Here is a 19018-nt window from a genome sequence, read left to right as displayed (position 1 = left end):
ACACAAAAAACACTTCTTGGTGTGGGGGCCCTAGAGCTTCCTGAAGGGCTGAGTGAGGGTGGGGGGAGCCCTGCAGCCTCACAGTCTTGGCTAGTCTGCCTGCAGCAGTCAGATCTGAGTTATCTGATTTACAGGCCCTGGGCAGAGAAAACAGCAGAGTGTGGAGGGAGTGAAAGGGGACTGACATGAGGATCTGGAAGGCAGGGGGTGGGGGGCTCCTGTGTTTCACCAACTGATGTCCTTAAAGAGTCCTCTCAGCCACAGTCAGAATGGTTTCTTCCCCTCTGACTTCCCTCTGGGGACTAGGAGTATCTAATACAGCATATGCTTAAACAGTGTAGGTTAGGGAGGCAGTAGGTGGCAAAGGTAAGATCTGAACCTAACCTTTGCCACCTACTCACTGTGCGATTGTGGGTAAGATACTAAAGCTCTCTGTGCCTCAGTTTTCCGATCTGTAAAATGGGATTCATAACAGTAGGTGAGGGTTAAAGGAATTACTACTTATAAAGCACTCAGAACAATACCTGACATGCGGTCAGCCCTCAGACAAGTTAGTTGTTTTGTTGTTATTATCATTAACCTTGCTCCAGTGGAGTACAAGGCCTTTCCTCTTGTTGACAACTTTTCCAGAGTATCACTACATTACTGCTCTTTGTACCCCTGACACCCTGTACCTGTGCAGGAGACAAAGCTCAATCAATGCATGAAGAAATCCAAGGCTTGGGTGGGGGTAGGGAATGAAATAACAGGATGAAATGTGTTCTTTCAATGTGCCAGGAATATGTAAACTTACTTAACCTGACCAACAATTCTATAAAGCAGAAATTTTTTTCCCCATTTTATAGATGTGAACACTTAGGCAGAGTGAGTTCACGGGATTTGCCCAAGGTCACATAGCTGATACATTTCAGATCTAAGAAAGGTGGAGTCCATCTCCAGACTGCTGACTCCATCTTCTACTCTTGCGTGCTGCTTTCTCAGATGTCTTGGGATTAGTGAGAAGTTATCATCTTCTATAGTGTGCATTGTTCTATGAGACTGCCTGGTAAAGGGTGCATGAGGTTGGGAGAAAAACCCATTTGTCAAGTGAGACAGGACATGTGGGTTTCCACTTCACAACCACTACTGGTGAAGATTTGGAAGGGAAGAGGGTTGGAAGGTAGAGGGGAGGAATCAGAAATGAGATGAAATTCACCTAGAAACCTAGGTTGACCTTAATTTAGCATCTCACCCTACAACACACACACACACACACACACACACACAATATGTGACCATCTTGTTTCTGCCTCTCTCATCTAATGCTTCTATATCCCTTAGACTTTTTTGAGGCCTCACATCTTCTTTTGCAGACCACTCACTCAGTCTCTGATGCTCTCTCTACCTACAGCCCATTGTCCATAGAGTCTTTCCCTTCCAAATCAGATCTTTTCATTCCTCTGTTGAAAACTTCTCCTAGCAAGGCATGGTGGGTCACTCCTGTAATCTCAGTGCTTTGGGAGGCCAAGGTGAGAGAATCACTTGCCTCCAGGAGTTCAAAGCCAGCCTGTGCAACATAGCAAGACCTCGTCTCTACAAAAAATAAAAAATTAGCCAGATGTGGTGGCATGGTCCTAGCTACTCAGGAGGCTGAGGTGGGAGGGTTGCTTGAGCTTGGGAGGATGAGGATGCAATGAGCTGTGATAGCACCATTGCACTTGACCTGGGTGACAAAGTGAGACCCTGTCTCAAAAACAAAAACAAAACAAGCAAGCAAACAAAAAATCTCTTAATTGTGTCCATGACCTAAAGGAGAAAAGCAAAACTCTTAGCAAAAGTGCTCCTTGCTTTAGGCCTTGCCCACTTCCCAGCCTTATTTCCCTTACTTCACCCATATATTGGCTTCACAGAATCCTTTTTCCTTCCCCAGCTAGGTAGGCTGGTGCCCCGCTCCCCACCCCACCCCATGCTTTTATCTTGAGGTTCCTTCTGCCTAGGAATATTTCACCTGCTTAGCTCCTGCATTTAGTGGACATCTACTGATCTTGCAAAACCCCATTCCCTTTATGAAGTGTTCCCTGACACCCCCAATTGCCTTTCTCTGTATCCCAGTCACCTTTATCTTGACACTTTCCTAGAATTTATTGGTTGATAGCTCTCTCTGTCTTTGCAACCAGGTAATGTCTTCCTTGAAAACAGGGCCAGTGTGTGATTTACCTCTCTAGCCCCAGTGCCCTGATCCCGGTTTACTGACTGATTGGTGCCTTGATTCTCTGAGTTAGCCCAGCTCGGTCGCTGCCTTCCTACTTCCAAAGAATTCTGGTCTAGGCATCAGTTGCACTCTGCCTCCGTGCAGAAGTAAGAACTGATTGAGCTACCAGTCTCCTTCCTGGAGGTTTTTGTTTTGTTTTGTTTGGTTTGGTTTGGTTTTCCACTCCTCTAGTCCAGCTCTGCAGCTGACCCATCAGCCAGTGCCAGAGGAGAGGACAGGAGGAGAGAGGAGGAGCAGAGTGGGTTGGACCAGGTCGACCCAGAAGTCTCAAAAGGCTGGAAAATTTCAGGGCGTTTGTCATCCCAGGGGCTGCCTAGTGGGCAGGGAAGTCTTCCACTCTGTGACCCCGGTCTTCCTCACACAGGAGCCTCCAGCGGCCCTGCTGGGGTCTCAGTCTTCAGCCCGACGTCCTGGAGGCGCCAAAGCACAGGGGCTCAAAATGGTGAGGCCGGGAAACTGGGCGCTCCCACCTCTGTCTACCCAAAGACCTAGTCAAACCGAAGAGGGAAAGTTCCCTAGCATCCTTAAGCCCTCCTTTTCATCTGGTCTGCATTTCCACTTTTCACTGCAATCTGCTTCTCTTCTGCACCGCCCCCTCTCCCCCCCAACCCTTCTCCCATCCCTTTTCCTCCCCACCCCACTCCTGCCCCCGCTTCTTTCTCGTTTTCTTTCTTCCTCCCTACCCTCTGGCCTGGGGACACTGGTGCCAGAGCAGACCCTGGGAGCGGGCAGAATCTGATCCGCGTCTCTGGGTCGCAGTGGGAAGGCAGCTCAGGAAATGCGCCCTCCGCTGGCGCCAGGTGGCGGTTCTGGCTGCGTTACTTTTTCCTTGCATCTGTGGCCCCGCGCGCCAGCCTGGACACGAGATCCTCAAGAAAGGAGTTCTCCTAGGGCCAGCTGAAGAATGAGAAGTCCGAGCTGCGGGGACGTTGGGGTTCTATGCTTAGCGGCCACAGCCTGCCCACCCCGGGTTCCCGCCTTCCCACCTCCCTTCGCGCCAGGGCTGAAAGTCCCAGGAGCCCAATGCGCGCCCAGGAACGCTCCGTGAACCTTTTATCTACCCGTCCCCTTCCCCAACATGGACCCAGGATGACACCCCACACCCAAACACCACTCCTTCCAGGGGCAGATGCTCGGCGCTCCCCGAGCCCGGAAGTTCAACTTGGAGTCCAGGTCCGCGCGGGACCCCGCCTAGCGCCCCAAGCGCACAGGCTGAGCGCCCCGCCTGGGCCTCCTGGGTCTGCGGCCTCAGCGCAAGAGCCCTGACCCTCCCCGCCTCAGGGCGCGGTCGGGAAAGCGCGCCCTGCAAGGGAGTTTTGTAGATAAACAAAAGCTTTCGCTCTTCTGGTTTTATTTTCTTGATTCGCCTGTCCCTTCCTTCTTAATCTCCCTCTTGGCTCTTGTTTCTTTAACTTATTTCTCTCCCTCATTTTCCCTTTCTTTTCGTTCGCTTTTCCTTGTCACTCTCCTTCTGGCTCTCTTCTGTCTCTGTATCTCCCTCTTCCATTTTGGCCCCTTCTCTGCCTTTGGGTCCCTCTCTTTCTCTGGCTTTCCCTTTCCTGGGCCCCTCACTCTTCCTGGGCTAGGGTTGCGCCGTCTCCCTGCATCATTTTTTCTGGCTCCGCCGCCTCTTTCTCACTTTTTCGCTCTCCCGGCGGCCACCGTCTGGCGGGCTTGGGTCCGGCTCCCCCGCCGCCGCAGTGATTTATTCGCCTCACTCACCCGGCGGAATCAGGTGCTGAACCGAGCCCCGGAACGAGGGAACAGATTTCTCCCAGGAAAGGTTTTGTGAACTAAACGATGCTAATTACAGGGTGGGGGATGCGCCGCCCGGGAAGGGGTGGCGCACGGGGCCGAGCGCGGCCGGGGAGGGGAGAGACTGGGGATGGCCGAGGCCCTCGCGGGGCACCTCCCCTGCACCTCTCGCCCTGGCTTTCGCCTTTCCCTGGGAACTTTCCTGTCTGAGTTAACTATTAACCGCCGGCGAGAGGCAATTTTCTTCGGAATTTCAGCGATTTCCTTTTCTCGGTGGACTCAGATTAACATGCAAACGGTGAGATGCTCGGCTTGAGTCTACGCGCGGGCGAAGATGCCTCTGTCGCCCCAAACAGTGTCCTTCGCGACGGCGGAAAACTACAGCCCGCCCCCGCTCCCGTGCCTGCTCAGGAAGCCGTGACAAAGCCAGTGCCCGCCGGTGCCCAGAATGAAGGTGGAAAAAGCCGAGCGCTCCTGCCCAGGGGCGGGGTTGAGAGGGGGAGATTAATCCGGGCAAGCCAAGGGGACCTTAGACTTGCAACCAGGGCCGTCACCCGAGGAGCCCGCATGCAGGGACGCTCCTGAAGGCTTAGGCAAACCCAGGGAAATGCCCTCCCCCGCCTGCAGAATCCCCACGCCGTCTCTTCCTTCCTCCCTCTTTGCCACTGCCGAGCTTACACGTGCACACACACACACACCCCTCTCTGTGACCGCAACAAACTTTGTGAAACTTGAACCGCTGGGTGCAAACTTCACGCCCTTTTCTCCTTTCCTCTCTTGCCTGGGCCAGCTCCTCCTGGAGCAGGGAGGGAAGAGGTTCTTGGCCTCCAGACCTGAGAGAGGAGTTTCGGAAAGTCAGGACCTCGCCTCGCTGTGACATTAGACCCTTGCCACCCCACCAGACCGACGGACACTAAACACATTCCTTGCCGGAAGGAGCTAGTAGTTGCAGCGGCCAGGCTTGGCAGGTCCCTGGCCGACCACCCCGCCACTGCCCTGGCCGGACTTTCCCAGGGCGTTGGTCTCCTGGTTCCTATTAAGTCGGGGCTGTCCTGGGCTTGGAGCCCAGGTTCAGGGCTGTCAGCCCCTTGCCAGCAGTGTGAGCTGCCTGCCTTTCTAGTTTATTTTCCCCTAGTTCTCGCCCTGGGTTAGCTCTCTCCCAGCCCTCCACCTGTCTCCCTCTCTGACTCCATCTCTGGCTCCATCTCTGGCAGGGCTGCCACTGTCTCTCTGTCTCTCCCTGTCTCTCTGTCTCTGTCTCTCTTGTTTGTTTCAACGAGCGGACACTGATTGCGCCTTATGAAGTTCTAACTGGTTTTGTGTCAGGAAGATCTTTCTGGCTGCTACCCAGCCTGGCGTGACGGATTAAACATCAACTAGTTAAATAAAAATTAATATCAACTGCCTCCTAACTTCTAATGTCATGTTGTTTATAACTAATGAACTGATTAGGGGATAAACACATCACGAAGACATTCAGCTCTCCTGCCTCGGCTCTGCTGCCGCCTGGTACCACTCCTAAGCATTGCCTGTGGGTTGCCAGGCCAGAAGGAGTTGGGGGAGGGGGGTTGCTGGAGGCGGGACGGGCTGGAGGGGCTGAGAGCTCCCTGGGGCTTGCTCCTCTTCTTGCCTTGGTCTCTTTCCTCCCTTTCTCTCTTGTTTTTCCTTCTCATTTCCTTCCTCTGTACATTTCCTCTTCTCAGTCTCTCTTGTTCCCTTCTTTCCTTATTTCTGTCTCCCTCTCTCCCTTTTTCTTCCTTTCCTCCCATCCATTTCTGTCCTCCTCCTCCACCCTATACTTCTCTGCCTCTGTCTCTGGTAGTGTTTCTCTCTCTCTGCCAGTCTGGGCCCTGAACCCTTCCCTCTCTGGTTCTCCTGTCTTCCTCCCTCTGTTGGAGTTTCTGCCTCTCTCTTCCCCCTTGTTCCCCATCATTTGGATTCATTCCTCCCTAGCCAGTGCAAAGCATAATGATGACCAGTCCTTGTGACTAGGCCTCTGCCCTGCTACAAAGCAGGAGGCTGCAACCTCTCCCTCAGCATCTTGGTGGAGACTGATGCTCCTCCCTGCTCCCCAGCTATTTAGGGGAGAAGGGAGGGGACTAGAAGAAGTGAGGGTCCTGTTTGTTATTTCTCCTCTATTTGATCTGGAACAGGAGTGAGGAAATAAAAAACGATTTTTTGAAAACTTTTGCTTTTCATCTTGTCCCAGAAGCAATTAATACAGGCTCAAGTGCTAAATTTAATTTTCAGGAAAAGAAAAACTGCCCTGATACCTCTCCTTCAGGGGCTTCAGCTCTCTCACCAGCTAGCCCCAGCCTGACCTGAGCAGCCTCCTGCAGGGCCCTTTCCTAAAGATACTTAAACCAAATCACAATTGTCATCATGACAACAATAAGGCAGAGAAGCCAGTAATCACAGACCCAGCCCCAGTGATTATTTTTTCTCCTAAGAAGCTACAACATTTAAACTTGGTTTGCCCTGGACCTCAGGGTCTGACAAGACAATAACAACAGAAAAAGCTTTTAAAACCAATTTAGCACATGTGAAAATGTAATTCTAATGAAGAATCAATAGGCTGGCGGGTCATTTTTCCTGGGACTCCTTGGAGAACCCGAGAGAGACTTTCAATCAATGGGGCGGGCAATGAGCAAGAGGGCCCAAGAGACAGTGCAGGACAAGGGTGACGGCCAGGAGACAAAGAGAGGCTGAGCCTGAGGGAGGAGGCTGGAGGGAGTCTGAGGTACAGGGCTGGGCCCTTTGACTGACATCACTTTGCAGGCTTCCGGAGGAAGAGTATCAGAGCCAGAGGTAAGAAGTCACCTTCCTCTTCATGGCCCCTCTGGTACGCAACAGGCGACTTTGCACAATGGCCTCAGCTCCCTTCCCCTGAGCCTAGGCCTGGGCCTTGGCACTGCCCCAACTCTGGGCCCTGCGCCCAGGTAACTGTGACCAACTGGCTCAGGAGCAGGCAGGGGACACTGAGTACGTGTGTTGTGTGTTCCCAGTTCAAAACACCTGGCTCCCAGTGGGTGCTTCCCTATGTATGTGTCTGGCACACTGGGCCTCAGTTCAAGTCTCTGATAGAACAGAAGCAAAAGCACCGGAAGTATGTGTGGTCATACTTCACAATTTACAAATCACTTGCACACATACTGTCTCACAAGAAACCTGCTAGAAGGGCAAGGATTATCATCACTATTTCAGAGAAAAGGCCACAAAAGGGCACAAAGAGCTGTGCAGTGAAGCTGAGACTCAGCAGGCCACAGCCCCTGTGTGTGAGTGGGTGTGGTTCTGAGTAGGTGACAGCGAGAGGCTAGTTACATGTGTGATCATCTCACATGTATGCAATGGAGGGACCACACGGTGACGGTGTGAGATTTTTGTGTATGTAACTAGGGTCTCATGTATACATATTGCTCTCCATCCCTGTCCTTGGAAAATGTTGCTCTGTGGATAACAAAGTGAAAAAAAATTTTTTTTTCGCTTCTAAGTATTTGTGGGCTTGGGTTGGAAAATCACTGTTTGATGAAAAATAGAAAGAAAAAAAAAACAACACCATGATCTCATATTTTAAATCACAGATATTAGTAAGATGATAATTTGGCCATAATTTGCCTGAAAGGGTAAAAAAAATCATATGTCTGTAGGAAGATATTCAAATTTTAAGTCACAGAACCATGATACAGGTTTTGCCTCTGGGCTCTGTGCCCCTCCAGCTTCCCATCCCTAGTTATACAACCTTTCTAGAGGAAGTTCAGCTGAAGTGGTGGGAGCCCCTTTCCAATTCCTAAGGAAAGTTGGCCCAGTGGGCCTGGTGAACCTGCTGCCTGGCTTGCCTTGGTGCCTTCCTGCCTGGGGCCTGGTGGGGTATGCTCAAGATGGGGCCAGCCCCAGCCTCTGCCTGCCCACGGGAGCTTACCCAGCACTTTCCTTGATAGTCTCTCAGTGTTTCCCCGTAAGTGTGAGCCAGGCTGTGTGAAGTGGGAGGCCCACGGTACTTGGGTAGGGGTATTAAGTGGAGCAAATGAAGAAGGGGAACCCTGGGGCAAGCAGGAGTGGGAGCTGTGGTCCTCAGGAGGTGTGTGTGTGTCAGAAGTAGGAGTACAAGAGGGTACAGGTGAGCAAAGGGGGTATGAGAGTTTTAGGGAGAGCTTGGGGCTAAGGTGTGAGAGGTGTAAATTCCAGGTTGAGAGGGAGTGATGTGGGGCAAAGCTAAGGTGGGCTTTTCATCAGGGTTGGAAGTGTCAGTGTGCTGGGAGAGGAGGGTGTGAGTCTGAGGATACAGGAGACTTGGGACCAGAATGCTATGGACAGGCATGGCTCAAGCGGGTGTCCCTGTGAGTGTGGCAGGAGCTTGGAAGGGGTGAGTTCCTCCTTCCTTTCCCCCTGGCCCTCGCCATCTCTTTAAAGGCAAGGAAGCCAGAACTTTTTTCTTTTATTTAGAGTTTAAAAATAAAAAACCTCCTGGAGCAGGAGAACCTATGAGGGATTTAGCGAGCACTTCCACACTGAACATAGTGGGGACAGGGCCCCCTGGAACCACTGTGTGGCCTGAGAAAGTTAGGGCAGGTCTGTGGAGATCCTGGAAAGGGAGACTGGGACTCGGGGTTGTGTGGCAGGCGGTGGAGCCTCACGTTCCAGAAAGTGGGATGAGGCGAGAGCTGAGTGTGGTGGGGAAGGGGAACCGCACAAAGTTGGGGAGCACGCGAGAGCCAGGCTGTGGGACTGGAGGGGGGCGTGTGACAGTGAAGAGGGGGTGGGGTGAGAGGGTGTGCCGGTGTCTAGTCTGGGCTGCGGTCCGTGGGCGCCTCAGGCAGCGAGGGTGGCTGCTTGCCTGCGGCTGGCTGGGGCCTCGGTGCGTGTGCGCGCGTGTGCGCGGGGCGGAGAACCCGGGGCTCCTCGGGGTGGCGGGGCCTCGGCGCGGCCGGGAGTGAGAGAGCCGGCGCGGGCGGAGCACACAGCCGAGGCGGCGGGCGGCTCGGGTTATCTGAGCCGTTTGGTCTTGGGTGGCTGCGCCCAGATCTCCGGGCGGCGGCGGCGAAGGCGAGACGCGTTGTCCGGCCGCGGAGGAGCGGGACAGCCAGACCCAGGCCCAGGACGCGGCGGCGGCGGGGAGCCGAACATGGAAGAGCGCGCGGGTCCGGCAGGTAAGAGCGGGAGAGACCCGTCCGCGCCTCGGGCGAGGACGCCGGGAGATGGATGGGGGCGGTCAGGGCCGGGGCAGGCTCTTCTCCTCTTTCATCCCTGTGCTCAGTACCCAGCGGGCTACTGTGAAGGCTGGGGACTGACGCTCTGCGGACTCTGGGGCCTCCTGGGCCGTCCCTCCCGGTGTCCTCTAAATCTTCTAAAAACTTTCCACTCAGAAAACGTGAGTTCTACAACTTCACTTGGTCTCTTTGCAGAATTTTGCTTTTTCCTTTCTGTTGTGTGTTTAGTACTTTCTCGTTCTACTTTGGCGGTACAGATATTTTGCACAACTTCCTCCAAGTTGGGAGCATTGGGAAGGCCTTAGCTTCCACTAAGAAGGGAGTGTGAGCTGGGCCAGCGCCTATGCCAGTTGGTGGGGAAACGCTGTGTATACCTGTGTGTAGGGTCTTGTGTATTCGATTGTGAACACTAATGTAGATGAGCCTAACCTGTGTAGGGAGAAGGCTCTGCCCGCCGCCCCCCACAAATCCAGGGCAGCATGGGGAGAGGTGGCAGGCCCCAGGGGACCCAGTGGGGAGAGGAATCTGAAAATGTTTACCCAAAGGGCTAAGGGAGTAGAGTGCTGCTCTCTTTTCCTTCCTTCCTTCTCCTGTCCCCCAGGGCTGCCAACTCAGCTCTGAACTGCCCTTTAGGTGCCCTGGTGGTGTACAGCGGTGGGAAGTCAGGCACCCAAGTTTAGTTTTGGACTGAGGGGGAGGGAGAGGAGAGGGTTGGATCAGGTTTCCAGACTTTTCCAAATAATTCCACAGAGGTCAAGGCCTAATTTGAGGCCTTTATTTGCCTCACTCCTAACTTTTCCCAAATCTCATTCCTTGCTCCCCCCTCCCCTAGTTCGGATTCCAGTTGTTTCAGCTGATAATCCAGGTCCCACCTCCAGCCCTACCCTTGATCTAGCTTCTTGACCCAATCCCTGGGCTGTACCCAATTTCCCTCCTAGGGCCTTGTCCCCACTGGGAAACCTGAACCCCTGGAGTGTCAACTGTGGCCACCTGAGCTTTTAGGGCTCTGGGCACACCCTGTGCACCAGAGGTTTAAGTAGGGAGATCAATAGCAAACAGTTGTAATGATCTAATTAATTATGGCAAAATTAAAAGCGAGTACAAAATCAATCTCTGATGGTGTTGAAGATGGAATTCAATTGAGAGCCCATCTGTGCACCTCCTCGACCGTATAAATATTCAGCCCAAGGACAGACCTAACGTCTGGGCCTTCCTGAGAAACTCTCTCCCCTTTCTTCCTCTCTGCATAGGGCTTCTCTCTCCCAAACTCTTTCTGAATCTCTTTTGCCCCTTGATGCCTCCTGTCCCCAGCCCTGCTTCCTTCCCTGTCCCATTTGCTCAAGCTCCTGAGACTCCCACTTTTCCATTTTCCCTCCAGACAGGCGCTCTGCTTGCATTGCAGGCCTGAGGTTTGTGAACCAGGTTCTCAGTCCCAGAAAGTCTCCCAGCAAGGCATCTAGGCCCCCTCCCGAGGACCTCGGGAAACAGAAGGCAGTGTGATGGGGGGGCATCCTTGCGTGCCTGTCAGGGTCCTTATTCCAAATTTCCAGGCGCTCAGGATAGTCCAGAAGAGACCAGGGCACTCTCCACTTATCCAGGGACGCCTGCGCCTACTTGTGCCTGAGGGGTTAGGGCAGACGCTCCCCCGGCGCGCGTGGCTGAGCGGCCAGCGGTCGGGCTCCGCACCGCACTCCCTTTCCCTTCCCTCCTTTCCCACCTTTGCCGGTGCATGGCTCGTGTTCCAGGCAGCAGCAGCTCCGGGAAAGGTGGGGAGGAGCTGCGGAGCTGGGCAGCAGACAGGGCTGTGTTTGGGAAAAGGAAACCGCACTTCGAGGCGGCCCCACCGAGCAGAGCTGCGGAGTCTTACGCCCTCCCAGCCGCCTTCTCTCTTTCCCTCTCTTTTCACCGCCTCCTTCCTCGTCTCTTCGTTAGCCACGTTTGGCCAGGGCACAACTCCCTGGAGGCCCTGCCTCCCCTAGACGGCCCTGAGCCCTTTTGGACCTCATCCGGCTAGTTTAAAATGACAATGACAGACGCGCGTGACCGAACGTGCCTGCCGGACGCCCTGGCGCAACTGCCGCAGCCGGGTTTGCGAAGGATGCGGGTTTTACTTAGTCTCGCTGAGCCTGTTCCGGAGCAGCGAAAACCATCAGGAAAGGGCGAGGAAAGGAGGAAGGGGATTGAATCAGCAACTAGGGCAATTGTGGCCTTCAGCTATCGCTGCCTATACCCCCAGAACTTACAAAAATAAGCCGTTTATTCTATGCCCTCCCTTTTTCTGCGCTGCCCTGTCCCAGGCGGCTCTCTGGCTCCCTGACGCTAGTCCCCTGCCTTTGCCTTCTGGGGCCCTGAGCTCCCTCCCTGGCCTGTCCTGAGTTCCCAGGATTCTTTCTACCTTGGGAGACTTCTCCTCCCTCTCCCCATTCGGGCGTCAGGTCCTCACAGCCTGGGGGAGACACAGCCTGATGCCTCCCCGCCCTCTTTTGCCAGGCCTCTTCACCCCGTTATTAATTGCTGTGTTGACCTGCAGGATTGATTGGCGGCCCCGCTGGAAGAGGCTGCGGAGGCCTTGGCCTCGGAGCAGCCTCTGCTGAGGGCAAAGGGGGAGGGGGAGGTGCTGGATATGGGTCTCCAGCTCCCATCTCAGCCAGGCCTGGAACATAGCTGTCTGCCTAAACATCCTTCGCGACCCCCTCACACTTTTTACACACCCTCAGAACACTCAAGCACACTCCCACGATCTCCTCATCCAGACGCTCAGTCCCCAAAGAGACACATCAGAAATTCTCCTTAGTTGATTCAGAAATTGAAAGGGGCTTCCTTCCTCCATTAGTTTCTTCAATGTATTCGTTATCCGCGGGTCTAGACCTCCCAGCCGGTCTAGACCTAGCGGAGCGAACTCCTGGGACCTGAGTTTTTTTTTTCTTTCCAAGATTTACTTTGCAGCTCTGCTTTTTTAGGAACTGTTACAGAAAGTTAAGAAATAATTCTGGATGCAGGTGACCCTTAAAGTCTCAAACCAAAGCCTTTTTTTCCAGAAAGAGACCCTGTCCTGGCTCCTGAGGGATTCGGTTCAGCCCTTTTGTTTCAAGTTCGGGAAACGGATGGCTCTGGGCCTTGGAGGGCAGAGGCTGGAGTCGCCTGGGGCAGGGGTCTCACCCTACAGCGAGGGTCCTCCTTCCCCCTTTCCCCGCCGGCCTAATCCGTCGCGCGCGCGCGCACACACACACACACACGACCCCCACAGCCACCGCAACTCCCAGCAACAGCCCTAGCCCCTACCCGAGGCCCCAAGACCGGCGAGCCAGGAACCCCCGGGACGTCCCGGCTCCAGGCTGGACGTGGGCGGAGGTGGCAGGAGTGGAAAAAAACCCAGGCGGGTCCCACGAGGCCCCTTTCCTCGGGTCTCTCCCTGTCTCAGTCAGCCGCTCTCGCCCCTGGTCCCCTCTCCCCTGCGTTCGGGTCCTTTGTCTCCAGCCACCTCGCAGCCTATCACTGCCTTGGCGGCCCTGCCCTTTGGGCCTCCCGGTCTCTCTGGCGGGTCCCCCTGCCTTACCAGCTCCCGGCTGTGGCCTGCTCTCCGCCTGCTCCTCACATCCACACAGCTGCTGGGAGAGGAGGCAGGGAAGGCGGGCGCGCCGCGGATGGATCCCAGACGGTAGATTTCGTGCCGGCTCGCAACTCCCGGGAAACTCAGCCCGGGTCCTCCCCTCCCTCTCCAACTCTCCCCAGCGCGGCCGGGTCGCGCGCGCTCACCCGCGGGGCCCCTTCCTTTCCCTGTATCTCGGCTGTGGCTTTTTCGCTCCCTCTGGTCTCCCGACCTCTGGAGTGTGCTCCCCTGGCCCTGCGCTCCGTTCCCTTTCGGCTGCCCCTGGCTGTCGCGTGCCCCCACCCTCTGCAGGTCCCTCGGTCGCGGCGGCGATGACGGTGGCGGTAACACAGGGGACGTCCTGGGTCAGCCTGCACCGTCTCCCTCGACCACAGCCCGATGAGGCCACGGGCTCCGGGCCCGGCTGCTAAAAGAGTTAATCATTACTTCGCCAGCGACACTCAGCCTCCCTCCGACTCTCTCGCCGTGCCTGGGGGAGGAGGGGAGGGCACAGCTGGCCAGGTGGGGACTTCGGCTTCGCACAAACCAGCCTCTTCAGGCCTCCCAGAGACAGGTAGTGGCTTCTCAGTTCCCTCGGCAACTCTCTTTAGGTCCTCTTTCTTCCCCTCCTGTCTCTCCCTCCTTCAAGCCTCCTCCCAGCCAGGCCTCTCCCCACCGTCTCCTGTCCGCTCTGGCTTTGACTGATTAACTGCAGGTCCTGGGAGGACCAACTTTCTTTGTTTGGAACCGGACCGGACGGGATTTCCTTCCCTAGGTCTCCGCCAATGGGCCAGCTCCTCTCGACAGTTTTGGCGGACTGGCTGAAGAGGACCGCGCCTGAGGCCACAATTAACCCGGCTGTTGGTGGTGGTGGTTGGGGGGTGGTCAGTGAGGAATTTAACCGATCCTCTAGCAGCTGCGCTGGTGCAATTGGGAGGGGGGTGCAGGAAATGGGAATGGAGGAGTGGCAGGAGGGATAGACAGGGAAGAATGATAAACCTGGACAGGTGTGGCATAGCCAATGGAAAGGGAAACAAACAAAATAAAACAAGAAGGCGGCGCGGGGAGGAATCCCCAGTAACCTTTATAGGATTGAAGTTGGGTGGAAAATGCCACCTCCTGCCCTGCCTAAGCACTCAGATCCCTCCTTTACCTCTTTGTGGAAGGGTAAGAGTTCAGAAAGCTGGACATTTACTCCATAATCTACTATAGAAATGTCTGGGTTGCAGAATACCTATTGATTAGTTCCATGGAGTAGACAAGACTTGTAATTATCCCCATTTTACACGTGAGAAAACTGAGGCTCAGAGAAGCAAAGGGACTGTGTATGTAGTGGCTGTTGCTTTTTCCTGTAGGCTGTGGGGTGAGTGGACCCTTTAGCTGTGCAGAGGTCCATGGGTATCTAGGGAGGAGGTATAGGCTGTGTCCAGGTCTGAGCCAGGACTACCAGGGCCTCATTGGGCTTCCAGCCCTTTTAGCTTGTTCTCTGTTGGACAGGACTTTCATTCTTACTTTCTAGACCTGCTGGCTGGGTTTCTCCCAGATTCACTGTTTTTTCAGTTCCCTAGTAGAGTGGCCCATGGTCGGCAGCCACCTGGCTGGCCCGTGCCACTAAGAGGCAGCTTTGGTGGCCAAGTGGCTTGCATTGTTGTTGCTCCTCAAAGGGCCTGTGAAGGGCTGGGCAGGTCGCAAAGACCTCTTGTGAGGGGAAGCTAGATTAAAGGGGGAGGGGCCCTGGAGGATAAAGGCCCAGCACGTGCGCCAGGACTCCACAGGACCAACAGACCGAGCGGGCGGGGCCAGCTGGGAGTCAGGCCCCCCGGGCTTCACGCAGGGAGCCCAAATATTGGGAACAAAAGCAGGAAAAGAAGAGTGAGAGCAGGAGGGAGGGAGGGAGCGAGGAAGCAGAAATTAGGGGGTCTTAGATGAAAAAAAAAGAAAGTAGCTTAAGGGGGAATGTGCTGTGGAGTGTGAAATTGCAGCCCATGGTGCTCCATATTGTACCAGAAGCTCTTCCAAAAAAAAAAAAAAAAAAAAAAACAACCATCCTCCAACGTGACCAGAGGGCCAGGCAGGGGGAAGGGCGGGGAGAGAATGGGGAGGAGGAGGGGGAAAGGCCGGGCAGGAGCCGGTCAGGCCCCTCTGCGGAAGGGGCTGGGGTGTAAGTTTCGGCTGCCTGGGATCTGACAGCCGAGGGTGTGCGCCCTGGGGTGCGCCAGGACCCAGAGGGCGAGTGAGCCTCGGTGGCAGGCTCTGGAGTTCGGTTGTCAGAATAACTTTTATTTTTCTTTTTGGTGGTGACTTCCGAAAGTGGGAATAATCCAGAAATGAAGCTCGGCTGCGGAGCTGCAGCTCTGCTCTCCCTCTCTCCCCTCCTTCCTTTCTGCTTCTCTTCCCTTTGGACTAGTTTTCCCCCCTTGGTTCTAAACAGCTTTTTCCCCTCTGAACTTTAATGCGTTTAATTTGGTCCACGCTGTGGGGAGCATTTCCTGGGGAGATGCATTTAATTTCGGAATTTCTAATCCCCTTCCTCAGAGCCCGGCCCTAGCTCCCCTAGCCTCTCCCCGGGAAGTGGAAGGAAGAAGGCAGTTCCCGGCCTCCGGGGAGGGGCGCGGCTGGGATGCTCCTGCAGCCCCCGCCTTACTCACCAAGGCCCAGCCGCCTTCCCAAGCGGGGAAGGGCCCTGCAGGAGGAGGGGAGGCAACAACACTTCTGCCTTTTCTCGCCTGGGCAGAAAACGCTGGGGCCAGGGAACTGGAAACCGGAAAATGGGAGAAAGTGTTTCTGGAAGGGAGCATGTGTGGGTGGCAGTGGGGCAGCGGACTGGGTCTACACTGGCACTTCACTTTTGCACAACATACCCAGAAACGCATTTGAGAGCCCGGGAGTCGCACTTGGCTTGGCTTGGGGCGCCGGTGCGTGGGTACACTCGAGGTGCGGGGTGCCTATCCGCCACCCCGACACCTACACCCAGGCAGAGCAGGCGCGGCCCAGCCAGACAGCCAGGCCAGCAGTAGCTCGGCCTGGAGGGCAGAGGCAAGGGTGGGGGCCGCCAGGCGCCTGGGCAAGCCTGGCAGGGAAGGGAGCCGAGAAGGCAAAGGAGCCGAGATCCACAAGGAAGATTTATTGGGCAGATCAGATGCACAGAGGCGGCTAATGAAGCAAATCCCGAGATGGGTATCAGAGCAACTCCCCAAAAGTTTATTTGCCTTTAAATTTCCGCAGGGAGGCGGGTGCCTTGTTTGAAGTGTAAATGCCCCTAGGTTGGGGGGTGGAAGGGCCGCTTTGAAAACACCAGAGAGAAAAGGTTCATTTAGAGGCGGACGGGAAAAGCAACCAACCCTGACAGGTCGAAGCCTGGGTAGTGTTTGGGGTTGGGTTGTTTTCTTTCTTTTCCCCTTTCCTCTTCTTTCTTCCCTTTTTTCCTTTCTTCCTTCCCCCCACCCCTCTACTAGACTCTAAAGAAGAAAGAGAACAGAAGAGAGGGAGTCAGAGGAGCAGCCAGTGACTGGATGAAGGCCAGCCCTTCATCTTGGAGCCCTAGGAGAAGGCAGAGTTTTGGAGAAAAGGGGTTCCTAATCACTAGGGAGCATTACTCTGTAGACCCAGGAATGGGCTGGAGCTAAGGAGGAAGCGGCCAAGATCCGGCTTGGCGGGAGAGTGAGTGTCCAGCTAGTGCAGTGCTGGGGAGAGGATCCCAGGAGCAGGGGGTACTCTCAGGGACTACCTGGGAGTGGGACTTTCGGAAGTGTCTTCACTCCTCAGAGGGTGCATGTGAAGGACAGGTGTGTGAGGACAACTTCCAGCACACTTGGTGCTTTAAGTCCCCTTCTCTACAAAATGGAAAATCTTTCTCACCCAACATGTGAACATGCTTGTTGTGGGCACCCATATTTCATGGTACTTGTAACATAGGGACATGCCTAGCTGGTTCTAGAAAAATCTGCCTCTGTGTGGAAGGGGGCTTCTACTCACAGCTTTGTTCCTCCAGTAGTTCAGATGCTCCGAGACAAATTCCTGAATGACCAACTTGGAAGGACCTGGGGCAAAGAGGTTACTTTAGTTCTGAGCTCCTCTAAGTAAGAACCCTTTCTCAATGTTTCTTTCACCCCAGTTCTGGGTTAATTACTTCCCAGAGGGGAAATCCAAGGCTGTGCTAGCTAATACCACCTGAGATCCCTTGCACTCTGGCCTGGTAGCTGTTCCCTTTCGGCTGCCCGAACTGTTTTCCTTCTTCGCTCCCTACACGAAGTTAGTGCGTGTTAGTGGGGTTGTGAGGCCAAAGCAAACCCGGGAGCGCCATCTGCAGGCCTCTAGAGGAAGAGACTGACCTTAGGGGCTGGGCCCTGCGCCTTCAACCCCTAGCCCAAGGGAACCAACCTGCCTAGCCACCCGAGGGAAGTGGGGTGGGGGCTGGGAGGGGCAGACGGGGAGGAGTGTTTTCCTCCCAGACTTTACCCCGCAGGTGGAGATAAGCTTATTGGGCTCTGGAGGATACAGGAGGGAGGGCAAATGCCAGGATCCCAGCGGACCCAGGCCCCACAGGAGTGAGGTTCAGAACCCCGTCCCGCTGAGCCTGTTCTGAACTCCTCCTGAGGAATAAGGGCATCCCGAAAACCCGGTACAAGACGCCCAGTAGTAGTAGTCAGGCTGAGTCGGGCTGAGTTAGGCAGGTGCTTCTCTCCCCATCCTATCTGCCGCCCAGTCTCCGGCCAGAGGGAGGGAAGCGTGAGTCCGCCGCGCTTCCGCGGGGCGCCCGCAGCTGCAGACAGGAGCTGGAGGAACCTTGGATCCAGGCTGCAAGAGCGCTGCGCAGGCTTCGCCGAGCCGCCCTTTCGCAGACCCAGGGAAGCGGGGGGAGGGAGCGAAGGAGGGAGAGAGAGTTAAAACATCAGCTGAAGTGCCAAGATGATTTATGAGACGAGGGAAAATATTTCATAAAGATCTCCCAGATATCCTGTACTTAACCAGTTAGGAGACAAAGGGCTTCTCCTGCCTGGTGCGAATCCCAGCGAGCAAGGGAGCGAGTGCCAGAGAGAGCTGCGGAGGCTCCGGCAGGAGTGGGGCCGGCCCGGTGCGTTGCGCCTCCTGCGCTCGCCCGGGATCCGCCGAACTAGCAGCGGGCGGCGCTCAGCCGCGTCCGCAGCCTCCTCTTCTCCCCAGCCGGGGAGAGACAGCCTCGTCTCCCGCATCCTCTGCCGCCAGCGACCTGCCGCTCCACACTGTATCCCTCCTTTGCCCCCCTCCCCAGTCACCCGAGGGTTCAGAAACCAGGTCTCCCGGCTCTCCCGCCATCCGCTGGGTCCCACCGAGGCAGGTGGGTACTCGCTGGAGGTCTTCAGCTAGATTCTGAACCAAGCGTTCTGGACTGCCCAGACTCGGTGGGCAAGGGGACTGGGGAGGCCCTGCGCGCAATCGCATGGAACGGGAGGGGACAAGACAAACTGCTGGACACCTTTCCGTGGAATGAGAAGTGGGGATGCGTGTGTGGGAAGGTACCTCCGGAGGGAAAGGCCAAAGGGAAGGACCGGAAAGAGAGGAAGAGCTGGGAAGGAACGAAAGGGATCTCAGAGCCGAAGGTGGTGGGATTGGGGCTAGGGATCCGCACTGGGCCCGGGGCCGCGCGGCCCAGGCGGGCACTGGCCGGTGGATGGCAGGGCTGGGCGAATTAGAACTGAGAGCCTGGCTTCAGAGCACAGCGCGCTCCAAGGCCCTCTGTCGTTACCTGAATATTCATTAGACTGTCCGCTCTTTATCCTTATCTAACGTTTATCTTATCAGCGAGTTTCGTTTCTCAGTGTAGTTTTAATCCCGGGCTCCCATTCCCTCTCCCCCGGCCCACTCCCCTCCCTCCCTCTTCCTTCGCCGGCTGCTCCCTCCCTCCCTCCCATTTCCCCCTCCCCTACCCTCCCCTTTGCTGGCACCGGAGTGACAGGCGCGGGGCCCTCCTCGCCGAAGCTCCGGGCTCCGGCGCTGGCGAATCACAGAGTGGTGGAATCTATTGCCTTTGTCTGACAAGTCATCCATCTCCCAGCGCGGGGAGGGGGAGGGGGTCTGGAGGGGGCTTTGCAGCTTTTAGAGAGACACACACCGGGAGCGGAGGCTCCAGTCTCCGGCCGAGTCTTCTCGCAGCCGCAACCCACCTGGGGCCAGCCCAGCGCTGCCAGCGCCGCTCGGCTCCCTCCCTCCCTCCTGGCCCTTCGGCGGCGTCAGCGT

This window comes from Colobus angolensis, unplaced genomic scaffold (assembly GCF_000951035.1).
Source record: "Colobus angolensis palliatus isolate OR3802 unplaced genomic scaffold, Cang.pa_1.0 Scaffold144, whole genome shotgun sequence".
Lineage (NCBI taxonomy): Eukaryota > Metazoa > Chordata > Mammalia > Primates > Cercopithecidae > Colobus > Colobus angolensis.
This window is presented reverse-complemented; position numbering follows the sequence as displayed.